The following is an 11,174-nucleotide window of genomic DNA, read 5'->3' as shown; positions in this document are numbered from 1 at the left end:
GTTGAGCTGATAGTAATCAATACACATTCTGAGAGAACCATCTTTCTTGCGCACGAATACACTAGGCCTGATGAATCCCTTATCTAAGAGATCCTTCAATTGATCTTTCAGTTCCTTGAGTTCTAATGGTTCCATTTTGTATAGTGGAATAGAAATAGACTGAGTGTCTGGGAGAAGGTCTATACTAAAGTCTATTTCCCTTTTGGGAGAAATGCCAGAAAGATCTTTGGGAAAGATGTCTGAATATTCATTAACCACTGGGACTAATTCGAGACTAGGAGATTCGAAACTAGAATCTTTAACATGCACGAGATGATACATATACCCCTTAGAAATTATTTTCCTTGCCCAAAGGTAGGAAATAAGTTGACCCTTGAAAGATGAAGCGCTACCCTTTCACTCTAGGACGGGCTCATTCGAGAAATAAAATTAAACTGTACTGTTTCTACAGTTGACTATGGCATAGCAGGAATAAAGCTAATCCCTGCTGAGAATGATATCAAAATGAGTCATCTCTAACTCAACTAAATCTGCTGACATGGATTTTTGAAATATCATAATCGGGTAGTTCCTGTATACCCACCGAGCTATGATGGTTTTACCCACTGGGGTAGATACTAAAAAGGGCTCTGCTAAAATTTTGAGACTGATTCCGAAATCTTCTGCTATGTATGGAGTGACAAAATACAAGAATGTACTTGGGTCTAGCAAAGCATAAACATGAACATGGAAAATTTGTAACGTACCAGTAACAAAATCAGGAGAATTTTCCTGATCCTGTCGGGTCTGAAGAGCAGAGATTCTATTGGGGCATTTCCTACTAGTAGCACTGGAAGTGGCACCCTGCTGGTTCGGGCGACCAGACTGGGCTGTGGAACGATTCTGCTGATGCTGAGGACCTGGCTTAGGATATTCCCTAAATCTGTGGCCTGGCTTGCCACAACCAAAACAAATGCCTTGACCTACTCTACACACACCCTGATGGTGCTTACCATAGGTCTGACATTAAGGATAAGTACGGGCACTGCTAACATTGCTCTGAGATTTAGAGCCTGGTGCTCTGTCTCTGTTGCCGTCCCTAAACTTTGACACTGGGTCACTAGCGGAGAAAGGGGCTGGAACTGCTGACTTAGGATAAAAATGCGAATGATTTCCTCTTTCTGATTTGGGCTGAGCAAAACTAAAACTGCCGGCTCTTGCTCTCTTGTTCTGCCTCTCCCTAGCCTTAACCTTCTGCTTCTCTATCTGTTGAGTGTGGGTTATGAGCCTGGATAAAGTCATATCGTTGTTTAGTATCACAGACCTACACTCATTTACCATGCTATCATTCACCCCAGACACGAAGTTGCTCATCTTAGCCCTGTTGTCTGCAACCACATGAGGGGCATATCTTGCTAGCTGAGTAAATCTAAGATAATACTCCCTAACCATTATATTTCCCTGCCAAAGGTTGATGAACTCAAGAACTTTGGCTTCCCTCAGCTCTTGGGTAAATAATCTGTCTAAGAAAGTCGTGACAAATTCCTCTCACCTAATGGGACTTGCGCCATCTACGATATCAGACTTCCACTGTTTGTACCAAGTGTGAGCCAAATCTTACAACTGATATGCGGCTAACTCAACACTCTGAGAAGAAGTGACTCCCATGATATCAATAACCTTCTGGACTTGGTCAACGAATTCCTGAGGATCCTCGTCTGGCTTAGACCCAAAGAAGCATGGAGGGTTCATTCGGGTGAAGTCTCGAATCCTAGCTGCTGCTGAATTAGCCACTGGGTTGGCTGGAACGACTGTTGGTCATTCATTTTGGGTAGGTACAGACTGAGCAAGAGCGATAAATACAGTCCTAAACTCCGCATGAGAAACATGTTCGCCCAAAGGATCTTCGGGCTGAGGAGCTTCCTAATTTCTTCTCTTTGGAAGCATGTTTCTAAAATAAGAGAAGAGCGGATTAGACTGAGAGACTGACTTGAAATTATGCTTACTAGCACGGCATGAATACTAAAGAAAGGGTACTGTTCCTAAAACATCTCATAGCCTCCTGTACATAAATGTGGCGCGCAACACACCCATGCATAAGACTCTACTAGATACAGCTTTTAGAATTCCTTGGACTCTATTGAACCTTAGGATTTGATACCAAGTTTGTAACATCCCAATTTTCTGAACCAAAATGCTACACGGTGCTTATGACCCCGAAGGACCACAAGCTAACCCACGACTGATATCTATACCTATAGACTGCAATTCATGACATAATATTGTGGAAAACATGCACAATAGGCCATAAGGTTCAACTAAAATAATATAACATCTATATGGGCGAAAAATACCCAAAACAACTGAAAACTGAATCTGAAAGCTAAATCTGAGCGTAAATTCAAAAGCCTCTAAGTACTGTCTGAAATAAGGAGTTGAAGGAATATGTCTCCAACTAACTTCGTAAAATTAAACTAAAGAAATAAATGAATAAATCAAATAATGTCATCCTTGAATGAAGAGGAATCACTGCAACTTTGTATGCTAAATGCGACTGCTACTGCTGGTCTGGGACTCGTGCCTCTGAACCTATGGTGTAACATAAAAAGAAAGCACCATAGCGCAAATGCGTCAGTACAACTGGAGTACTGAGTATATGAGTGAGGTAGGCTAATGCAAGGGTTTATGTGCATGAATAATACTATTGATTGACTGATATGAACATAAGAGTACAAACATACATACATAGTAACTAAGATCATAAGTACGTGATGGCTAAATCTGTACGCTAATACATGGCTGGAACCATAGTTCTGATAACATGGATGACTATATCTGACAACCCTGAATCTGGTTGAACTCTCTAAGTTCCATGCTATAACTGAATTTGACCGTATCCAACAGTCCTGGTATACTGATATCTGAAGAACTGTTTGAGTTCTTTTACTAAGATGGATATTGAAACTGTGGGAGGTAGTTGTTTAACTGACATTCCCCATATGTGCCATTATGGCAAAGATGGGGTCCAATCTCTGCCCTGACTGGAAGGGTGGCAATACCGCACCAGTGCTAAGGATAACATATGATCAACCCTCATATAACGGGTAACTCTAGTGAGAACGGTGGGAACCCTCATATAATAGGTTAAGCCACCTCATCTACCCTCATATAATAGGCTGTGATGTCTCAACCTATGCTGGCTACATAGTTCTGGAACACAAGGATGACTGCTAAGAATCACACCCTCATATACAGGTGAGTTCCCATCCTTGGGTTCACTCGATGCTAACTCCTACTCCTATCTGAAGAGACTAAACATGATTTAGCTGACTGTACATGGACAGATTAACTGACTTTCATTGACTGACGGAGTAGTACTATTATCTTAAAGTTAACTGGGATCATGAGATTTCTAAGGTTTTTGAGTCACATGACTGACTGAGTTCTATAGATTATATCTTGACTGAGATTATCGTGACAACATGACATGGCTCTAGGCACATAGCTATGTTTTTTGGTACGAATACCCCCAGGACTCGATAGAAGAAAACTGACACACATTACATGACTTGATCACAAGATTGGAGTCCACAATTCACTATATCATAAGTAGGGGATAGTATACTTCATGTATTTAATCAACACCTCAAACATGGTAGGTAAAGCATAGATATAATTCGCACACAAAATTCATATTTCCATCATCATACATACTTCATGTCATCACCATAAGAATACATAAATAACATGGGCATTCATATTGAAGTGTATTTCTAACATGGACTTGTCATTTAGATATCATGAAATCATGTAAATATAAACTTCTAACATCCTAGGCATTTTATCAAACACCTTACATGCATTCTTTAAGGCATAGGTTGATTTCATACTTGCATTAGTTCAACCCACCCAAAGTTCATGATTTTCAACCAACAATCACATATATTCCATGAAAAACATCCTTAGATATCATCTTGAAACTTGAACAACAATTATCAATGTGTACATGCTTATATCACCACAAAAGTTTACACAATAACATTTAAAAGAATGGTTCTTAAACTCTATGAACGAATTGAATCCATAGATGAACACTACACATACCTTAAATCTTGATCTTGAAAGAGATCTAATATTTCTGAAGGTTCCTGAAGAAATCCGTAGGCTTGCCCTTGATTTTTCTTGACTAGGGTTTAACCCCTTTGGGAAAGATGCTCTTGTTCCTGAGGAGATGATCTTGAGAGAAAACCCTAATCTTGTGGTTGAAAGTGCAAGAGAGGGTTTTTAAGATGTTTTAACTAAAGAGAATAGAAGATGATACGTTCCTTAAGGGTTATAAGTCATGGGAAGTGAAGGGAAAAGACCAAAATACCCTTATGAAATAAATTCCCAGTTGCTGAAAATCATAGCTGACGATATTTTTGACAAGGCGTCAAAAGTGTGGTAAGCCATCAAAAATGTCGTTACACAGAAGCCGGAACTGATGGTTTCTTCCTAAGTCTAACGACCTTCGTGGTAAGGAGTCATAAATGTGGTAAGCTACCACGAATGTCATCACTTAGGAGCTGGTTTCTGCCTAAGGCTGACAATCTTCATGGTAGGGCATCACAAATATGGTAAGCTACCACGAATATCGTCACATAGGAGTTGGATTCTACCTAAGGCTGATGACCTTCGTGGTAGGGCATCATAAATGTCGTAAGCTACCATGAATGTCATCACACAGGAGTTGGATTCTACCTAAGGCTGATGACCTTCATGGTAGGGCATCACAAATATGGTAAGCTACCACGAATGTCGTCACACAAGAGTTGTATTCTGCCTAAGGTTGACAACCTTAGTGGTAAGGCATCACAAATGTGGTAAGCTACCACGAATGTCGTCACATAGTTTCCAGCCTGACATGCTGGAGTAAAATAGGAATAACTCTTTGCTCCGATATCAAATTTAGGCAAAATTGGTATCATTGGAAATATAATTGAATTATCTATCTTTTGATAGGTCATGAGATCAAAAATTCCAAGTATAATGAGAGAGTTTTCACAGAGCTGCCTACTAAGGCACATCGAGATGATATGGGTATTAGTTTTGACGTAGAGATAAGGAAGTAGAGAGAGGCTCCAAATTCAAGTTTACAGGGTGAGGGGACTCAGGCTACTTCTACTTCAGCCCCGGCTTCAACCTTACATCTGATGGGTGCATCTACAGAGCCTACTCGCCCATCTACTATATCTCCTACAACAGGTATAATTCTTATATCTAGTGAGTTTTTGCAGAGCTTAGTGGATAGCTAGAGGGCCACCAATGCTATAGTGAGGGTTGTTGAGACTGAGATAACTACCTTTTATGAGTAAATGAGATTAGGAGTTAGTACTAAATTTGAGTACGCACAAGCTTGATGGGAGGCCGTACTGAGTATTGCACTATTCGAGCTATGTGTTGACTTTAAAAAATGGCTCAATGAGTTTAAGAGATAATTTATAGCCTGATATACAGATATAGTTTCACCAGATCTAGCCCGGATGAAGGAGGAGTTTGATGTATTACGAGCATAGGTACGCTTTCAAATGAAAAGTTATGTTGCAGCCACTCTCTTAGTTATATTGCAGGTGGTTTAGATATCACCTATGCATAGTATACCGAGATTGTTTGATTTTCTCGTAGAGGGTGATGAGGAGGTCCTAGTAGTTAGGTCTAATAAGTCTCATAAATGACTTACAGGACCCTAATTTATCGTATGACCAGGCCATTAAAAAGGCCATACATGATTCCATGGATACTGTATTCATCGATAGACATAGGTGTACATCTATAGCAGTGAGTGCATCATCTAGTAGTGCACCTCCACCACCGTCTCTGCCAACTGATATGCCTTCATCTAGGAATGCTCCTAATTTAGGCGCCTAGTGCATCCCAGGTATGTTCTCACTTTTCTCTGTTTTACTTTGTTTTAGCATATTGAGGACAGTGCACATTTTTCTGTTAGGGATGGGCATACCATGCTACCTTGGGATTTTATTGTCGTGCTTCTTTTCCTATCGAGCGCGGTACGGTTGTAGAACCGACATGTCTAAGATAATTTTATATTGTATTTTGTTTTCTTTCATATTGTGTGTTGTTTTTGTGTAACTAGAATATTTTAAGTATTTAGGGTAGTAGTCATGTTTTGACTAATTTTTAACAACCCTCCAAAAAGTTGTGTTTTAGAATCGTGTGAATGTATATAGGTGTGACTATTGTGGATCTTGTTATGGCATTAGTATCAGGGACATGATAATCACTTTCTAACAGTTGCTTGAATCGAATAGGTAGTAGTTGGTAATATTGACTCTGTGTTATGTGTGTGTGAGATACTACCTAGTTCCCTTTGTATGTCGAATTCAGAACTTGCCTGGTTAGTCTTGGCTAGGTTGAAGGATAGTCGATTAGGAAAGGATCATAGGCCATTTTTTATTTTAGTCCACTTTTAGCCTAATTGACCCTCCATGTGTGAATTATATCTCTTGATCCCTCTTTTGAGCCTTGAAGCTTACTTTTTCTTGTTCCACCATTCACCTTTCCATTTATAGTACAATGAACTTGTTTTGGCCCTGGTCCTCCTGGAACATTGTGTACCTCAACTCAGGCAAAATGCCTAAGTTGAGGGTGGTTGTCATAGAGGTACATAGTGTAAAATGGGTATGAAAAGAGTAAAATAACAGAAAAAGTTAGTAGGGATGGGTGTGATAGAAAAAGAAAATAAAAGAAAAGAAAAAGAAATGAAAGATTATGAAAAAATAAAGAAAGAATGAAAGAACACACCCAACCTGAATGTGTATAAAGAATAAAATGGGAGAAATAAGGATGGAATAAAAAGAAAATTGGCTTGTAAGTGAGACCCCAAAGTTAGTGTAATGCCAAGGAGGTATAGTCACTTGATATATCCATATATACCATACCAACCCCCAAGCCTACATTACAAGCCAAATAAAGTCCTATAGTGATCCTAACTTAACTATCTAAATGCTAAGGTAAAGAAAATAAGGGCAAGCCTATGGTATTTTACATGCATTGATTGGAACATCTCTTCTGAGTGCGAGTGTCTCTTGACCATCCCTACATTGACGTGCATGATTTCATATGAACGAGTGAGACATTTTTGTTGTGAGGTCACTTGAGTTATATTGCTAGCTATTTGCTTGTTTCAGGTAATATAATTTGTATATATGAGTGATTGTCTATTGCTAATGTAATTGTCATACCTTGATCCCATTGTGTCACATTATTATTCTTCATGTTCATACATAGTTGGTTTTGAAAAATAAGATTGGAGGGGGATGTTGTGTTTTGAGCTTTACATGTCGACTGACTGTCTTGAATAGCGTAGTTTCTCCTAGTTAAGCATTGTTTTATTTTATTTATGTTTTGTTGCTTGAGGACATGCAAACATTCTAAGTTGAGTGTGTTGATGTGCTATTGAAATATAGCACTTTCAGCGCTTAAAATAAGGAAATGATGTAAGTTTCTGAGGTTGTTTTGTTAGATATGATGCCTTTTGGGTATGTTTTGCAGAAAATCATGTTTTGGATGATAAGTTCATGAAAAAGGTGAAAAGAGGTATTTTTCACCATTTTTGGAGCAATTGTGGATATTTAGGATATTTTCCAGCTTGTTTGTGATCAAAGCGTGTTCTGGAATCAAAGAAGAGCTGAAAAGATGACTCTCGACACTTACCAAGTCAACATGTGGCCTTAAGTAGGACCTACAGACCGCATATAGGAAAAAAAGTACCAGAAGTCCAAAATTCCAAGAGTTAAACTCGCAAGATTTTTTCTTTCGGTACCTGCGATTTGTACCTGTACCCAGTGTTAGGACCGCAGGTACTACCTGTGCCTGATACCTGACCACAGGTACAGACCATATGTGGTCACCATCCTAATTTTCTCCTCTTTCATTCAAACATTGGTTTTAGGGTTTCCTCTTGTACTATAAATGCCCTTTATGTAATTTTTAGTTGGAGTTACACACTTTTGATATTCACAAACATATTTTAATTCCAAGATTTTATTTTGATCTTGGGACTTTATTGTATTGACTTTGGTTCATTAATTCAGTTATGATTATGGGTTTTACTTCTTCTTATTATTGTGATTTCATCTATACTTTCAAACATGAATGTTATTGATTTCTTTATAAGAATAAGAGGCTAAAACCCATAGCTGGGGTTGTGAAAACCCTGGCGGATTGACAAAGTATTAAAATTGCTTTTGTTGTTCTAAACAAATACCTATGCATGTATTACTTTGTCTTCTTTATGATAGTTTTCTTAATGGGTGTACACATTAAGATCTAGCCTAGATATTGTTGCTTACTCCAAAAGAGGAGAAGTAACTAGGAAAATATAAAGACAACAGTAATTTGGAGTTTAACTATCGATCCATGCTTCTTGTTCTATCTTAATAAGATGGTTAGGATTCATCTAATAACTAGAGACTCAAAAGGTAATAGTTAACTGAGATCAAGATAAGGGTTAGTAACTCGACATCTTGAGAATCAAAAGGTAAAGGGTGAAATCCTTCTGCTTGCCCAAAAGACTGTAGAAAGTATATAACTTATTAGCTTTGCATGTAAAGTATTGGGTTGGTTCAGCAAAGCACGATAAGCCTACGGAGTTGAGAAGCCATGGGGAACACAATCCTAGTGTTCACTTACACTGATTACAACTGAAGTTAGTACAGTTACTTGCTCGAGATTACTACATCAAAACCCTCATTTACTTTTCTTGTTCTACCTACAGACTACAATTGCTGAGATTTGCAAAGCCACATGTTCCCTTGGGATTCAACCCCAACCTCTATTGGGTTACTATATATTGATAGCGATTGTATCATCGTCTAATAGGAGGTGTTGTTTTGACGTCATCAATAGGAACAGATCACTGTAGACTTCATGACTATGTTGCCTTATACTTCTCATGGATCGAAGAGCATTTGGGTCATTATGGATCGATTGACCAAGTCAGTCCATTTTATTCCAGTTTAGGTTTCCTTCAAGACCGAGAGGTTGGCTCACATCTATATTTGAGAGATTGTGCGACTACATAGTATGCATATTTTTATTATTTTAAGTTTAGGACTTATGTTCATATCTCATTTTTGAAAGATTTAGGATGAGTTGGGTACTCGCGTTGATTTTAGCATAGTATTTCACCCCCTAAACTGATGGTCATTTAGAGCAGACTATTTAGATTTTGAAGGATATTATCTGTGCTCGTGTGATGGATTTTGGTGGCCAGTGGAAGTAGTATTTGGCTTTAGCAAAGTTTTCTTATAATAACAACTACCATTCCAGTATCGATACGGCTCCTTTTGAGGTATTGTATGATAGGAGGTGTGGCTTGCTAGTAGGTTGGTTTGATGTTTTAGAGGTGAGATCTTGAGGTATGAACTTTCTTCATTAGTCTTTGGATAGAGACTGGATCAGTTAGGGTAGACTTAGAGTGCCTCAGAATAGGCAGAAGTGCTATGTTGATCGTAGACTTTGTGACTTGATATTTAGTGTTGGTGATCATATTTTCCTTCAAGTATCACCCATGAAGGGTTTGAGGAGGTTTAGGAATAGGGGAAAGCTTAGTCCTAGGTATATTGGTCTATTTGAGATTCTTTGGACTATTGGTAATATGGCCTATTAGTTGTCTTTGCCCCAAGATTTATCAGTTATTCATCCAGTTTTTCATGTTCTTATCCTCTCTGATATATTCCTGATGAGTCTCATGTCATTCGTTGGGAGTCAGTTCAGTTAGATGAGCAGTTGTCCTTTGTTGAGGAGATAATCTCTATTTTGGTTAGGGATGTTAGGCGGTTGCGCTCTACAGTTATCCTTGTTGTTAAGGTTTAGTGGCGACATTGACTTATAGATGAGGCTACTTGGGAGGTCGAGTCTGATATGCATAGTTCTTATCCTCAGCTCGTCATTAATTCAGGTATTTCATTGCCTTAGTCTGGGGAAGGTAGAGTGTACGCAGTCCATACCACTACCTCTAAAGAAGTAGAGAGGTTGTTTCCGATAAACCCTACTATGTGGGAATATACTGAGTTTGTTGTTGTTGTTGTTGTTGTTGTAGTTCGAGGATGAACTAGATTTTTAGTGGTGGATGATGTAAGGACTTGAAAATTTAATGAACTATGTGAAATTTTAGATTTTATGTAATTTGATAATTTTACCCCTCATCGTAGTTGTATTGTGGTACTTCTGGGGTGTAGGGGTGATTGGTACAATTTTCAATGCATTTTGGTATTATTTGTGCAATATTATGATTTTTAGTGGCTTTGGGAGTCTTATTATGGACCTGTATGGTTATCTTTTAATTTTTGTGATGGTTGGCTGAACAGACTGCGCTACTAGCTTTGGAACATCGATTTTAGGCTAGGTATACCTTTAGTTTGGGTTCCGATACACCCTAGCTCATTTTGACCTGTTGATCAAAAAGTTGAAAAGATTAAAAATATGAGTGTGGGACCCACATTATATTGAAACAATCTCAGATGAGAAATACGACTTTGCCAATGCATCCGAAACATCAATTTTAGGGAGGTAACATGTTTGGTTGGGTTTTATGGCTTTTAAATCTCATTTCGACCCTCGGTTTGAAAAATTATGATTTCGGATTTCGGGGGTCAACTGTGTGAAAATGATATTTTTTTTCAACAATTTGATATCTCCATTAAATACGGAGCATCGAATTTAGAGTGGTTGCATAGTTCATTTGCATATATTAGACTCCGAACAAATCTCGGGCCCCCCGTCGAAGTTCCATTTTTGGACTTAAAAAGTTGATTTTCCAGCTTTGCTGGTGTGCTATAAATAGCCCCTTTTCATGCCCATTTTTCTTATTCTTTCACCGTTTTTTAAAAAGTTAAACTCTAAAATAGTGTGAGGGCTTAAATGTTAAGCTTGTGGAAACTTGGGAAGCTAGATTAACATTTATTTCTTGATTATATTACAGATTTAAGGTGAGATTTCATCCTTTTCTACTCTAATCTTTTGATTAATTTCTCAAAACTTCAAAAATCTTAGGGCTTGATTAAAACTCCAATTTCACTCTTTTTCACTTGAATAATGTTTTAATCTTATAATTACTAGTTTTTCATCAATTTAACCTTCAAAACAATTTCGATTCTTGATTTTAACACGGATTTCAAAGATTTTTTGCTTGG

This window comes from Capsicum annuum, chromosome 11, assembly GCF_002878395.1.
Source record: "Capsicum annuum cultivar UCD-10X-F1 chromosome 11, UCD10Xv1.1, whole genome shotgun sequence".
Lineage (NCBI taxonomy): Eukaryota > Viridiplantae > Streptophyta > Magnoliopsida > Solanales > Solanaceae > Capsicum > Capsicum annuum.
The sequence above is the reverse complement of the archived record's forward strand: the minus strand, read 5'-3'. Positions refer to the sequence as shown.